Consider the following 13,046-nt stretch of genomic DNA (forward strand, 5'->3'; position numbering starts at 1 on the left):
TCCTGGTCCAGAACAGATCTATCCTGTTCATGTGATTTATACAACCCAACACATGTATAAGGTGTTAAGATCATATTGAAGTAGGTGCACTGTGTTAACATAACAGGAACTGAGCCGTATACTATAGAGATTCACATGGGCTCTGTAGGGGATATCCTGAGAGATCCTCACAAGCTGTCTGATGACATCTATGGGACGTGTCCCAAATGACTCCCCAAATCAAATGTGCCGAATACATCAGGTATTACCTTACCTTACTACCGTGAAATGCTTACTGACAAGCCCTTAACCAACAATGGAGTTAATTACCTAATAAACTAAAGAGAACAAAGTAACACAATAACAATAATGAGGCTATAAACAGAGGGAACCCTATCCCCTGTGGCGCAGTAATGTTGCCCTGCGCCCTATGGACCCTGCTGCACTATATAGGGAGGAAGGTGACATTTTTGGATGCCGTCTTTAGATGTTGTATTTTAATTTGATATACTATCATGCCATTGTCTTTCTGTGTCATTCATCTGTTTGAAGTGCCAGTCCTGTGTTACCACAACTGCCCTCTAGAGGGAGTAGATCCCCACGGTCTTCAGTCAAACCAACTTGGATGGAGACTACTGGCTCTGCAGTTTTAAGAGCCGTATATCCAAGACCACTGATTCCAAGGGTAACCCATTCAGTCAAAGAGAGCAGAAATCATTCTCAACACATTAAGGGACTCAATTCAAACTCCACTTCCCCTGTCATGGCTTTCGTACTTGGGTTGAATGTTTTGCTTTTCCAAAGCTCTCTCACACACACACACACACACACACACACACACACACACACACACACACACACACACACACACACACACACACACACACACACACACACACACACACACACACACACACACACACACACACACACACACACACACACACACACACACACACACACACACACACACTCCTGACTGACACAGAATGCTCCCAGGATTGTTCCCACAAGAGTGAGCAGGCTTGAAAACAGAAAATACGGGCCACAACTGTGCTTCACCGTGTGGAGTGACAGACTCCCAGGCTGAGAGATGCCTCTGTCTGTTTCTGTCTGTCTGCATGTACTGTGTCTGTTTGTATCTGTCTGTCTGTATCTGTCTGTCTGTATCTGTATGTCTGTATCTGTCTGTCTGCATGCACTGTGTCTGTTTGTATCTGTCTGTCTGTATCTGTCTGTCTGTATCTGTATGTCTGTATCTGTCTGTCTGCATGCACTGTGTCTGTTTGTATCTGTCTGTCTGTATCTGTCTGTCCATCTGTCCATCCCATCTGTCTCTGTCTGTTTGTATCTGTCCGTCTCGTCTGTCCATTTCCATCTGTCCGTCCGTCGGCCTGTCTTAACACCTGACTGTCTGGAGTTCAAATAAGACACATACAGCCTCTGGGTCAAAGGTCATGTCCTAGCTCCCTCCTATGTGAAACTGAACTCCAAGTTAACTGTAGAAGGGAGGCATGGATGGGGTTGGGGTGCATCCCATTGCTAAAACACCTATATTAAATGAATTGGTGGTTGAATCAGGTGTGTTAGTGCTGGGCTGGAACAAAGAATACTGCGTTGTAGGAAGAGTGCAGGTCTTGACCTTTTTGGCGTAGGAGTTGGTGTGCTTGTTCTGATTGGAACTGTATGGTCATTGCTTCAAGCCAGGCTTGTTTACATGTATCTACAAGGTGGAGAGATTCTTTAACAGTTGTGAATGACACATTTTCCATTGGTGGGCAAGAGAGACGGACATCGCTGAAAGGATTGTTGATACGAGCCAGGTATAACTATGGTGAGTCACAAACCTGGATGAGATGGAGAGAATAGAAAGCTGGCTGCAGTCTGTCAGAGGTGGGTTTACCTGGGTCCCTGTTCAACCAAACAGAAGAAAACTAACTGAAACAGGGAGGGACTTACCCGGGCTTGTCCAATAAGACATTTGAGTTGTTCATTTTTTTAAAATTCAGTCACATGCTCTAATGAACACACCCCTGAATTCAGCAAGAAAATGTTGGACAAAAGACTGAGAAAAAGGCTTTGTCCCAAATGGCATCGGGTTCTGGTCAATAGAAGTGCACTTTACAGTGCACTTTATAGGGAATAGGGAATAGGGTGTCATTTGGGATCACTACTTACTGCCTGCTATGACATAAGTAATTTTTCAGGGCCCTATGGCTTGGGGATTATAATGTCAAAGTGAGGTGCACAGATTGTGTGTGTATGTGTGTGTGTATGTGTGTGTGTATGTGTGAATATCTGCTAAATATCTGTATGTGACCAATTATTTTGATTTGATTGATTGGAGTCATTTGAAAGCATCAAGTTGATCACATTGCCCTCGTCTATCAGTGACGAAAATCACTTCCCAGTCACTCTACCCTGCAGGGTTCCATAACTGGTGGCTCGCGGGACGAATTTGGCCCATGGGTGATTTTACTTGGCCCCCAAGTTTTCTGATCAAACTTTTTTTATTGTTGTACATAAAGACTGTAAAAACATCTGGAAATCATCTCCAAGGATTTTCATTTAGAAAATCTGTTTGTAAATATTCCCATATGCAGAGTAGACGTGATTGTATACAAATGTAAGTAAGGTTTGAAATTACTATGTTTTTGTCAAATGTTGTATCTCTTTTGGCTTCTTGCGGTCAATCTGCAGTCTACAATTTATTTCTAATTACATTACAGCCCCCTGACCATCTGCACAAGAAAGAAATCTGCCAGAGGCTGAATCTAGATGATGATCCCTGGGTCTGCTATAGTGGGACAGCTCTGTTTGACTGGTTGGCACAGATACGGGATCAGCTTACCCTCCCTGAATCCTATTGTTTACCATTATAAGGAAAATGTTTGACGGACTTCAGATCAGTGTTTAGGGCTGGCTGCTTGTCCTGGAGAGAAAGCAGAGGTCTTTGGAGGTTCCCCTAGCTTTAGAACGTTAGAAATCAAAGCCCTGGAATTGGGATTAATCCACACACAAGCACGCAAACACACACAAGCCGGAGTCTATTGAAACAGACTCACTCTAGAGACTCATTCCAGAGATTTACACACACACGCGCACACACACACACACACACACACACACACGCACGCACGCACGCACGCACGCACGCACGCACGCACGCACGCACGCACGCACGCACGCACGCACGCACGCACACACACACACACACACACACACACACACACACACACACACACACACACACACACACACACACACACACACACACAGGGTCTATATAGACGACAGGCTCCATAGAGGATTAGTCTAGGACCTGTTCCTTCCTTAGAAAAGACAGCTTAGCTTCCTTCAGTCCTGATACTCTGGGGCTTGTCTGTCAGTTCTCAAGCCACTTGGGCAAAAGAAGAAATGTACTGTCGCCAGACTCACTACCCCACAGTCTAACCATGGTCCATGAAACAAAACCAAACTGCAATGACAAAAGATATTCAGTCACTCTCGAAGGAAAATAGTATATTCTCGTCCTAGATCTTTGCTGCCCTGTCAGATCCTTTAGTCTGTCTGTTTGGTGTTACAATGAATTGGCAAGGCAGTACAAACAGGTAGGAAAACAGAGGTATGATAAAACAATCTCTGTGTTGATATGGATGTGGATCACAGGAGGTTGGTGACACCTCAATTGGGAAGGACCGGCTCGTGGTAATGTCTGGAGCGGAGTTGGGTGGAATGGTATCAAATACATGTCTTCCATGTGCCTGATGCCATTCCATTCGCTCCGTTCCAGGCAATATTATGAGTCGTCCTCCCCCAGCAGACTCCTGTGATCTGGATGATGTATGGACTATTGATGGAAGAGAGAGTTATGAGAAAGGCTACAGCTGGAATTAGATTGAACCAGGGCTACCACTGAAATTAGATTGAACCAGGGCTACCACTGGAATTAGATTGAACCATGACTACCACTGGAATTAGATTGAACCAGGGCTACCACTGGAATTAGATTGAACCATGGCTACCAGTGGAATTAGATTGAACCATGGCTACCGGTGAAATTAGATTGAACCAGGGCTACCGGTGAAATTAGATTGAACCAGGGCTACCACTGGAATTAGATTGAACCATGACTACCACTGGAATTAGATTGAACCAGGGCTACCACTGGAATTAGATTGAACCATGGCTACCACTGGAATTAGATTGAACCAGGGCTACCACTGGAATTAGATTGAACCATGGCTACCAGTGGAATTAGATTGAACCATGGCTACCGGTGAAATTAGATTGAACCAGGGCTACCACTGGAATTAGATTGAACCATGGCTACCAGTGGAATTAGATTGAACCATGGCTACCCGTGGAATTAGATTGAACCATGGCTACCCGTGGAATTAGATTGAACCATGGCTACCCGTGGAATTAGATTGAACCATGGCTACCCGTGGAATTAGATTGAACCATGGCTACCAGTGGAATTAGATTGAACCATGGCTATCAGTGGAATTAGCCACTTATAGTGTACTACTTCGGACCAAAAGTCTGGCACCATATAGGGAAGAGGGTGCCATTTGGGATGTAGCCCTGGTGTAGCACACACACACACACACACACACACACACACACACACACACACACACACACACACACACACACACACACACACACACACACACACACACACACACACACACACACACACACACACACACACACACACACACACACACACACACACACGCTTCTTTCACACAATTCAGTTACTTCAGCCCCTTTTCTACTCGAATGAACAGGAACGTGAGTCGGCAGTAGTGCCACCAATCAGCTTTTGTCCGGTCAGTGCTGATCTGCTAAAGTGTCTTCCAATGGGCTGAGTCTATTTGTTTGTGATTGATGCTCTGAAGCACACCCCATAACCGATGAAGCAGTAAAGGCTATCAAATGACTGCCAGTGTAGTTGGATAGACAGAATAGTATTTGTGTGTGTGGGGCTGGCTCTGGGCTGGGTTAGGATAGACCAGGTTGGCCTATTGTAAATGACTGCCAGTGTAGTTGAATAGACAGAATAGTATTTGTGTGTGTGGGGCTGGCTCTGGGCTGGGTTATGATAGACCGGGTTGGCCTATTGTAAATGACTGCCAGTGTAGTTGGATAGACAGAATAGTATTTTTGTGTGTGGGGCTGGCTCTGGGCTGGGTTAGGATAGACCGGGTTGGCCTATTGTAAATGGCTGCCAGTGTAGTTGGATAAACAGAATAGTATTTGTGTGTGTGGGGCTGGCTCTGGGCTGGGTTAGGATAGACCAGGTTGGCCTATTGTAAATGACTGCCAGTGTAGTTGGATAGACAGAATAGTATTTGTGTGTGGGGCTGGCTCTGGGCTGGGTTAGGATAGACCAGGTTGGCCTATTGTAAATGACTGCCAGTGTAGTTGGATAGACAGAATAGTATTTGTGTGTGTGGGGCTGGCTCTGGGCTGGGTTAGGATAGACCGGGTTGGCCTATTGTAAATGACTGTTAGTGTAGTTGAATAGACAGAATAGTATTTGTGTGTGTGGGGCTGGCTCTGGGCTGGGTTATGATAGACCGGGTTGGCCTATTGTAAATGACTGCCAGTGTAGTTGGATAGACAGAATAGTATTTGTGTGTGTGGGGCTGGCTCTGGGCTGGGTTAGGATAGACCGGGTTGGCCTATTGTAAATGACTGCCAGTGTAGTTGGATAAACAGAATAGTATTTGTGTGTGTGGGGCTGGCTCTGGGCTGGGTTAGGATAGACCAGGTTGGCCTATTGTAAATGACTGCCAGTGTAGTTGGATAGACAGAATAGTATTTGTGTGTGGGGCTGGCTCTGGGCTGGGTTAGGATAGACCAGGTTGGCCTATTGTAAATGACTGCCAGTGTAGTTGGATAGACAGAATAGTATTTGTGTGTGTGGGGCTGGCTCTGGGCTGGGTTAGGATAGACCGGGTTGGCCTATTGTAAATGGCTGCCAGTGTAGTTGGATAGACAGAATAGTATTTGTGTGTGTGGGGCTGGCTCTGGGCTGGGTTAGGATAGACCAGGTTGGCCTATTGTAAATGACTGCCAGTGTAGTTGGATAGACAGAATAGTATTTGTGTGTGGGGCTGGCTCTGGGCTGGGTTAGGATAGACCAGGTTGGCCTATTGTAAATGACTGCCAGTGTAGTTGGATAGACAGAATAGTATTTGTGTGTGTGGGGCTGGCTCTGGGCTGGGTTAGGATAGACCAGGTTGGCCTATTGTAAATGACTGCCAGTGTAGTTGGATAGACAGAATAGTATTTGTGTGTGGGGCTGGCTCTGGGTTAGGATAGACCAGGTTGGCCTATTGTAAATGACTGCCAGTGTAGTTGGATAGACAGAATAGTATTTGTGTGTGTGGGGCTGGCTCTGGGTTAGGATAGACCAGGTTGGCCTATTGTAAATGACTGCCAGTGTAGTTGGATAGACAGAATAGTATTTGTGTGTGTGGGGCTGGCTCTGGGCTGGGTTAGGATAGACCAGGTTGGCCTATTGTAAATGACTGCCAGTGTAGTTGGATAGACAGAATAGTATTTGTGTGTGTGGGGCTGGCTCTGGGCTGGGTTAGGATAGACCAGGTTGGCCTATTGTAAATGACTGCCAGTGTAGTTGGATAGACAGAATAGTATTTGTGTGTGTGGGGCTGGCTCTGGGCTGGGTTAGGATAGACCAGGTTGGCCTATTGTAAATGACTGCCAGTGTAGTTGGATAGACAGAATAGTATTTGTGTGTGTGGGGCTGGCTCTGGGCTGGGTTAGGATAGACCAGGTTGGCCTATTGTAAATGACTGCCAGTGTAGTTGGATAGACAGAATAGTATTTGTGTGTGTGGGGCTGGCTCTGGGCTGGGTTAGGATAGACCAGGTTGGCCTATTGTAAATGACTGCCAGTGTAGTTGGATAGACAGAATAGTATTTGTGTGTGTGGGGCTGGCTCTGGCTGGGTTAGGATAGACCAGGTTGGCCTATTGTAAATGACTGCCAGTGTAGTTGGATAGACAGAATAGTATTTGTGTGTGTGGGGCTGGCTCTGGGCTGGGTTAGGATAGACCAGGTTGGCCTATTGTAAATGACTGCCAGTGTAGTTGGATAGACAGAATAGTATTTGTGTGTGTGGGGCTGGCTCTGGGCTGGGTTAGGATAGACCAGGTTGGCCTATTGTAAATGACTGCCAGTGTAGTTGAATAGACAGAATAGTATTTGTGTGTGTGGGGCTGGCTCTGGGCTGGGTTATGATAGACCGGGTTGGCCTATTGTAAATGACTGCCAGTGTAGTTGGATAGACAGAATAGTATTTTTGTGTGTGGGGCTGGCTCTGGGCTGGGTTAGGATAGACCGGGTTGGCCTATTGTAAATGGCTGCCAGTGTAGTTGGATAAACAGAATAGTATTTGTGTGTGTGGGGCTGGCTCTGGGCTGGGTTAGGATAGACCAGGTTGGCCTATTGTAAATGACTGCCAGTGTAGTTGGATAGACAGAATAGTATTTGTGTGTGGGGCTGGCTCTGGGCTGGGTTAGGATAGACCAGGTTGGCCTATTGTAAATGACTGCCAGTGTAGTTGGATAGACAGAATAGTATTTGTGTGTGTGGGGCTGGCTCTGGGCTGGGTTAGGATAGACCGGGTTGGCCTATTGTAAATGACTGTTAGTGTAGTTGAATAGACAGAATAGTATTTGTGTGTGTGGGGCTGGCTCTGGGCTGGGTTATGATAGACCGGGTTGGCCTATTGTAAATGACTGCCAGTGTAGTTGGATAGACAGAATAGTATTTGTGTGTGTGGGGCTGGCTCTGGGCTGGGTTAGGATAGACCGGGTTGGCCTATTGTAAATGACTGCCAGTGTAGTTGGATAAACAGAATAGTATTTGTGTGTGTGGGGCTGGCTCTGGGCTGGGTTAGGATAGACCAGGTTGGCCTATTGTAAATGACTGCCAGTGTAGTTGGATAGACAGAATAGTATTTGTGTGTGGGGCTGGCTCTGGGCTGGGTTAGGATAGACCAGGTTGGCCTATTGTAAATGACTGCCAGTGTAGTTGGATAGACAGAATAGTATTTGTGTGTGTGGGGCTGGCTCTGGGCTGGGTTAGGATAGACCGGGTTGGCCTATTGTAAATGGCTGCCAGTGTAGTTGGATAGACAGAATAGTATTTGTGTGTGTGGGGCTGGCTCTGGGCTGGGTTAGGATAGACCAGGTTGGCCTATTGTAAATGACTGCCAGTGTAGTTGGATAGACAGAATAGTATTTGTGTGTGGGGCTGGCTCTGGGCTGGGTTAGGATAGACCAGGTTGGCCTATTGTAAATGACTGCCAGTGTAGTTGGATAGACAGAATAGTATTTGTGTGTGTGGGGCTGGCTCTGGGCTGGGTTAGGATAGACCAGGTTGGCCTATTGTAAATGACTGCCAGTGTAGTTGGATAGACAGAATAGTATTTGTGTGTGGGGCTGGCTCTGGGTTAGGATAGACCAGGTTGGCCTATTGTAAATGACTGCCAGTGTAGTTGGATAGACAGAATAGTATTTGTGTGTGTGGGGCTGGCTCTGGGTTAGGATAGACCAGGTTGGCCTATTGTAAATGACTGCCAGTGTAGTTGGATAGACAGAATAGTATTTGTGTGTGTGGGGCTGGCTCTGGGCTGGGTTAGGATAGACCAGGTTGGCCTATTGTAAATGACTGCCAGTGTAGTTGGATAGACAGAATAGTATTTGTGTGTGTGGGGCTGGCTCTGGGCTGGGTTAGGATAGACCAGGTTGGCCTATTGTAAATGACTGCCAGTGTAGTTGGATAGACAGAATAGTATTTGTGTGTGTGGGGCTGGCTCTGGGCTGGGTTAGGATAGACCAGGTTGGCCTATTGTAAATGACTGCCAGTGTAGTTGGATAGACAGAATAGTATTTGTGTGTGTGGGGCTGGCTCTGGGCTGGGTTAGGATAGACCAGGTTGGCCTATTGTAAATGACTGCCAGTGTAGTTGGATAGACAGAATAGTATTTGTGTGTGTGGGGCTGGCTCTGGCTGGGTTAGGATAGACCAGGTTGGCCTATTGTAAATGACTGCCAGTGTAGTTGGATAGACAGAATAGTATTTGTGTGTGTGGGGCTGGCTCTGGGCTGGGTTAGGATAGACCAGGTTGGCCTATTGTAAATGACTGCCAGTGTAGTTGGATAGACAGAATAGTATTTGTGTGTGTGGGGCTGGCTCTGGGCTGGGTTAGGATAGACCAGGTTGGCCTATTGTAAATGACTGCCAGTGTAGTTGGATAGACAGAATAGTATTTGTGTGTGTGGGGCTGGCTCTGGGCTGGGTTAGGATAGACCAGGTTGGCCTATTGTAAATGACTGCCAGTGTAGTTGGATAGACAGAATAGTATTTGTGTGTGTGGGGCTGGCTCTGGGCTGGGTTAGGATAGACCAGGTTGGCCTATTGTAAATGACTGCCAGTGTAGTTGGATAGACAGAATAGTATTTGTGTGTGTGGGGCTGGCTCTGGGCTGGGTTAGGATAGACCAGGTTGGCCTATTGTAAATGACTGCCAGTGTAGTTGGATAGACAGAATAGTATTTGTGTGTGTGGGGCTGGCTCTGGGCTGGGTTAGGATAGACCAGGTTGGCCTATTGTAAATGACTGCCAGTGTAGTTGGATAGACAGAATAGTATTTGTGTGTGTGGGGCTGGCTCTGGGCTGGGTTAGGATAGACCAGGTTGGCCTATTGTAAATGACTGCCAGTGTAGTTGGATAGACAGAATAGTATTTGTGTGTGTGGGGCTGGCTCTGGGCTGGGTTAGGATAGACCAGGTTGGCCTATTGTAAATGACTGCCAGTGTAGTTGGATAGACAGAATAGTATTTGTGTGTGTGGGGCTGGCTCTGGGCTGGGTTAGGATAGACCAGGTTGGCCTATTGTAAATGACTGCCAGTGTAGTTGGATAGACAGAATAGTATTTGTGTGTGTGGGCCTGGCTCTGGGCTGGGTTAGGATAGACCAGGTTGGCCTATTGTAAATGACTGCCAGTGTAGTTGGATAGACAGAATAGTATTTGTGTGTGTGGGGCTGGCTCTGGGCTGGGTTAGGATAGACCAGGTTGGCCTATTGTAAATGACTGCCAGTGTAGTTGGATAGACAGAATAGTATTTGTGTGTGTGGGGCTGGCTCTGGGCTGGGTTAGGATAGACCGGGTTGGCCTATTGTAAATGGCTGCCAGTGTAGTTGGATAGACAGAATAGTATTTGTGTGTGTGGGGCTGGCTCTGGGCTGGGTTAGGATAGACCAGGTTGGCCTATTGTAAATGACTGCCAGTGTAGTTGGATAGACAGAATAGTATTTGTGTGTGGGGCTGGCTCTGGGCTGGGTTAGGATAGACCGGGTTGGCCTATTGTAAATGACTGCCAGTGTAGTTGGATAGACAGAATAGTATTTGTGTGTGTGGGGCTGGCTCTGGGCTGGGTTAGGATAGACCAGGTTGGCCTATTGTAAATGACTGCCAATGTAGTTGGATAGACAGAATAGTATTTGTGTGTGTGGGGCTGGCTCTGGGCTGGGTTAGGATAGACCAGGTTGGCCTATTGTAAATGACTGCCAGTGTAGTTGGATAGACAGAATAGTATTTGTGTGTGTGGGGCTGGCTCTGGGCTGGGTTAGGATAGACCAGGTTGGCCTATTGTAAATGACTGCCAGTGTAGTTGGATAGACAGAATAGTATTTGTGTGTGGGGCTGGCTCTGGGCTGGGTTAGGATAGACCGGGTTGGCCTATTGTAAATGACTGCCAGTGTAGTTGGATAGACAGAATAGTATTTGTGTGTGTGGGGCTGGCTCTGGGCTGGGTTAGGATAGACCAGGTTGGCCTATTGTAAATGACTGCCAGTGTAGTTGGATAGACAGAATAGTATTTGTGTGTGTGGGGCTGGCTCTGGGCTGGGTTAGGATAGACCAGGTTGGCCTATTGTAAATGACTGCCAGTGTAGTTGGATAGACAGAATAGTATTTGTGTGTGTGGGGCTGGCTCTGGGCTGGGTTAGGATAGACCAGGTTGGCCTATTGTAAATGACTGCATCCATAACTGGTGGCAGTGTTCGACCGTGGCTGATGCAGAGGCTGTGCTGCCTGCTGGAGACAAGAGGAAAACTGATTGCCTTCTCCACACCCTTTATCTCTGTAGGCTATATCTAGAAAACCGTTTGGTTATGGATGAAAAGAGCAGTGTGCGCACACAGACAAACAGACGGACAGACAGACAGGCAGACAGATGGGCAGAGAGGCACACAGATACACACACAGACAGGCAGGCAGAGAGGCAGACAGACACGCCCACAGACAGACAGACAGACAGACAGACAGACAGACAGACAGACAGACAGACAGACAGACAGACAGACAGACAGACAGACAGACAGACAGACAGACAGACAGACAGACAGACAGGCAGGCAGACAGGCAGACCAGCAGACAGACAGACAGACAGACAGACAGACAGACAGACAGACAGACAGACAGACAGACAGACAGACAGACAGACAGACAGACAGACAGACAGGCAGGAAGGCAGACCAGCAGACAGACAGGCAGACAGGCAGACGGACAGACGGACAGACAGACAGACAGACAGACAGACAGACAGACAGACAGACAGGCAGGCAGACAGATAGGGAGGCAGATAGGGAGGCAGACAGGCAGACAGACAGGCAGACAGACAGGCAGACCAGCAGACAGACAGGCAGACAGGCAGACCGACAGACGGACAGACGGACAGACGGACAGACAGACGGACAGACAGACAGACAGACAGGCAGGCAGACAGATAGGGAGGCAGATAGGGAGGCAGACAGGCAGACAGACAGGCAGACAGACAGGCAGACCAGCAGACAGACAGACTGGCAGACTGGCAGACTGGCAGACCGGCAGACTGGCAGACAGACAGACAGACAGACAGACAGACAGACAGACAGACAGACAGACAGACAGACAGACAGACAGACAGACAGACAGACAGACAGACAGACAGACAGACCAGCAGACAGACAGACAGACAGGCAGACAGACAGGGAGGCAGACAGACAGACAGACAGACAGACAGACAGACAGACAGACAGACAGACAGACAGACAGACAGACAGACAGACAGACAGACAGACAGACAGACAGACAGACAGACAGACCAGCAGACAGACAGGCAGACAGACAGGCAGACAGACAGGGAGGCAGACAGGCACACAGAGCAGGTCCTGGTTGTGGTACATTAGACAATGTAAGCACACTCAGGACGGCTGGGAATTTCATCCTGACTTATCAAACTGGGACACTTTGTCAGAGGCCAACCACTGATGTATATCTCCCTCACTAATTGAAACACATTTTCTTCCCATTTGCAATTAGGAGCTGATGAGAGACTTTAACAGTCCATTAGCTATTCCAGCTAAAGCCCCTCTATGTGATTTGTACTGTGGTTTTTCTGCATACTTTTCTTCTTGTGTATTTAGTTTTATCCAAGAGGTTGAATTGAAGCAACATGTTTCTTGGCCTGTGAACAGACATGTAACCAGCTAGACCTACAGTCATCAGAACTGTAGGTAGAACAGGCTACAATTGCAATGCTTGAATTGATTCACAGCTTTCATTTAGTTGCCTATTGATTCCTAACACTTGGACTGAAAATACTGTCGGCTATTACAGGCCCCACACATTTAATGTGGACTTTGTCCCACAAGTTCATAAACAAGCATATATCAAATAACAGTGGGTTATATTGCAACTGCACTGCACAACCCATGAAAAATATATTTATATATTTAACATTCCCAAATATTTTCTCCTTTACACTAAAACCACGTGTTAAGTTGCAGCCCCCCAATGATTGACGTTGTTTCTGTCCAATCAAACGTTAGAGATGTTTTGGTTAAACTACCCTAACCAATCCGGTGGTCGCAGAGGCAGTGCCGAAGTGCGACAGGCGTGTCTAGCGCTTCAAATTCACTTTGCCTGGAGTTCCGATTAACTTCACTAACTTTGTGGAAGTTCCCGCAGTCCTGGTTCGCTT

The sequence above is a fragment of the Oncorhynchus gorbuscha genome, linkage group LG05 (genome assembly GCF_021184085.1).
Source record: "Oncorhynchus gorbuscha isolate QuinsamMale2020 ecotype Even-year linkage group LG05, OgorEven_v1.0, whole genome shotgun sequence".
NCBI classification, from domain to species: Eukaryota; Metazoa; Chordata; class Actinopteri; order Salmoniformes; family Salmonidae; genus Oncorhynchus; species Oncorhynchus gorbuscha.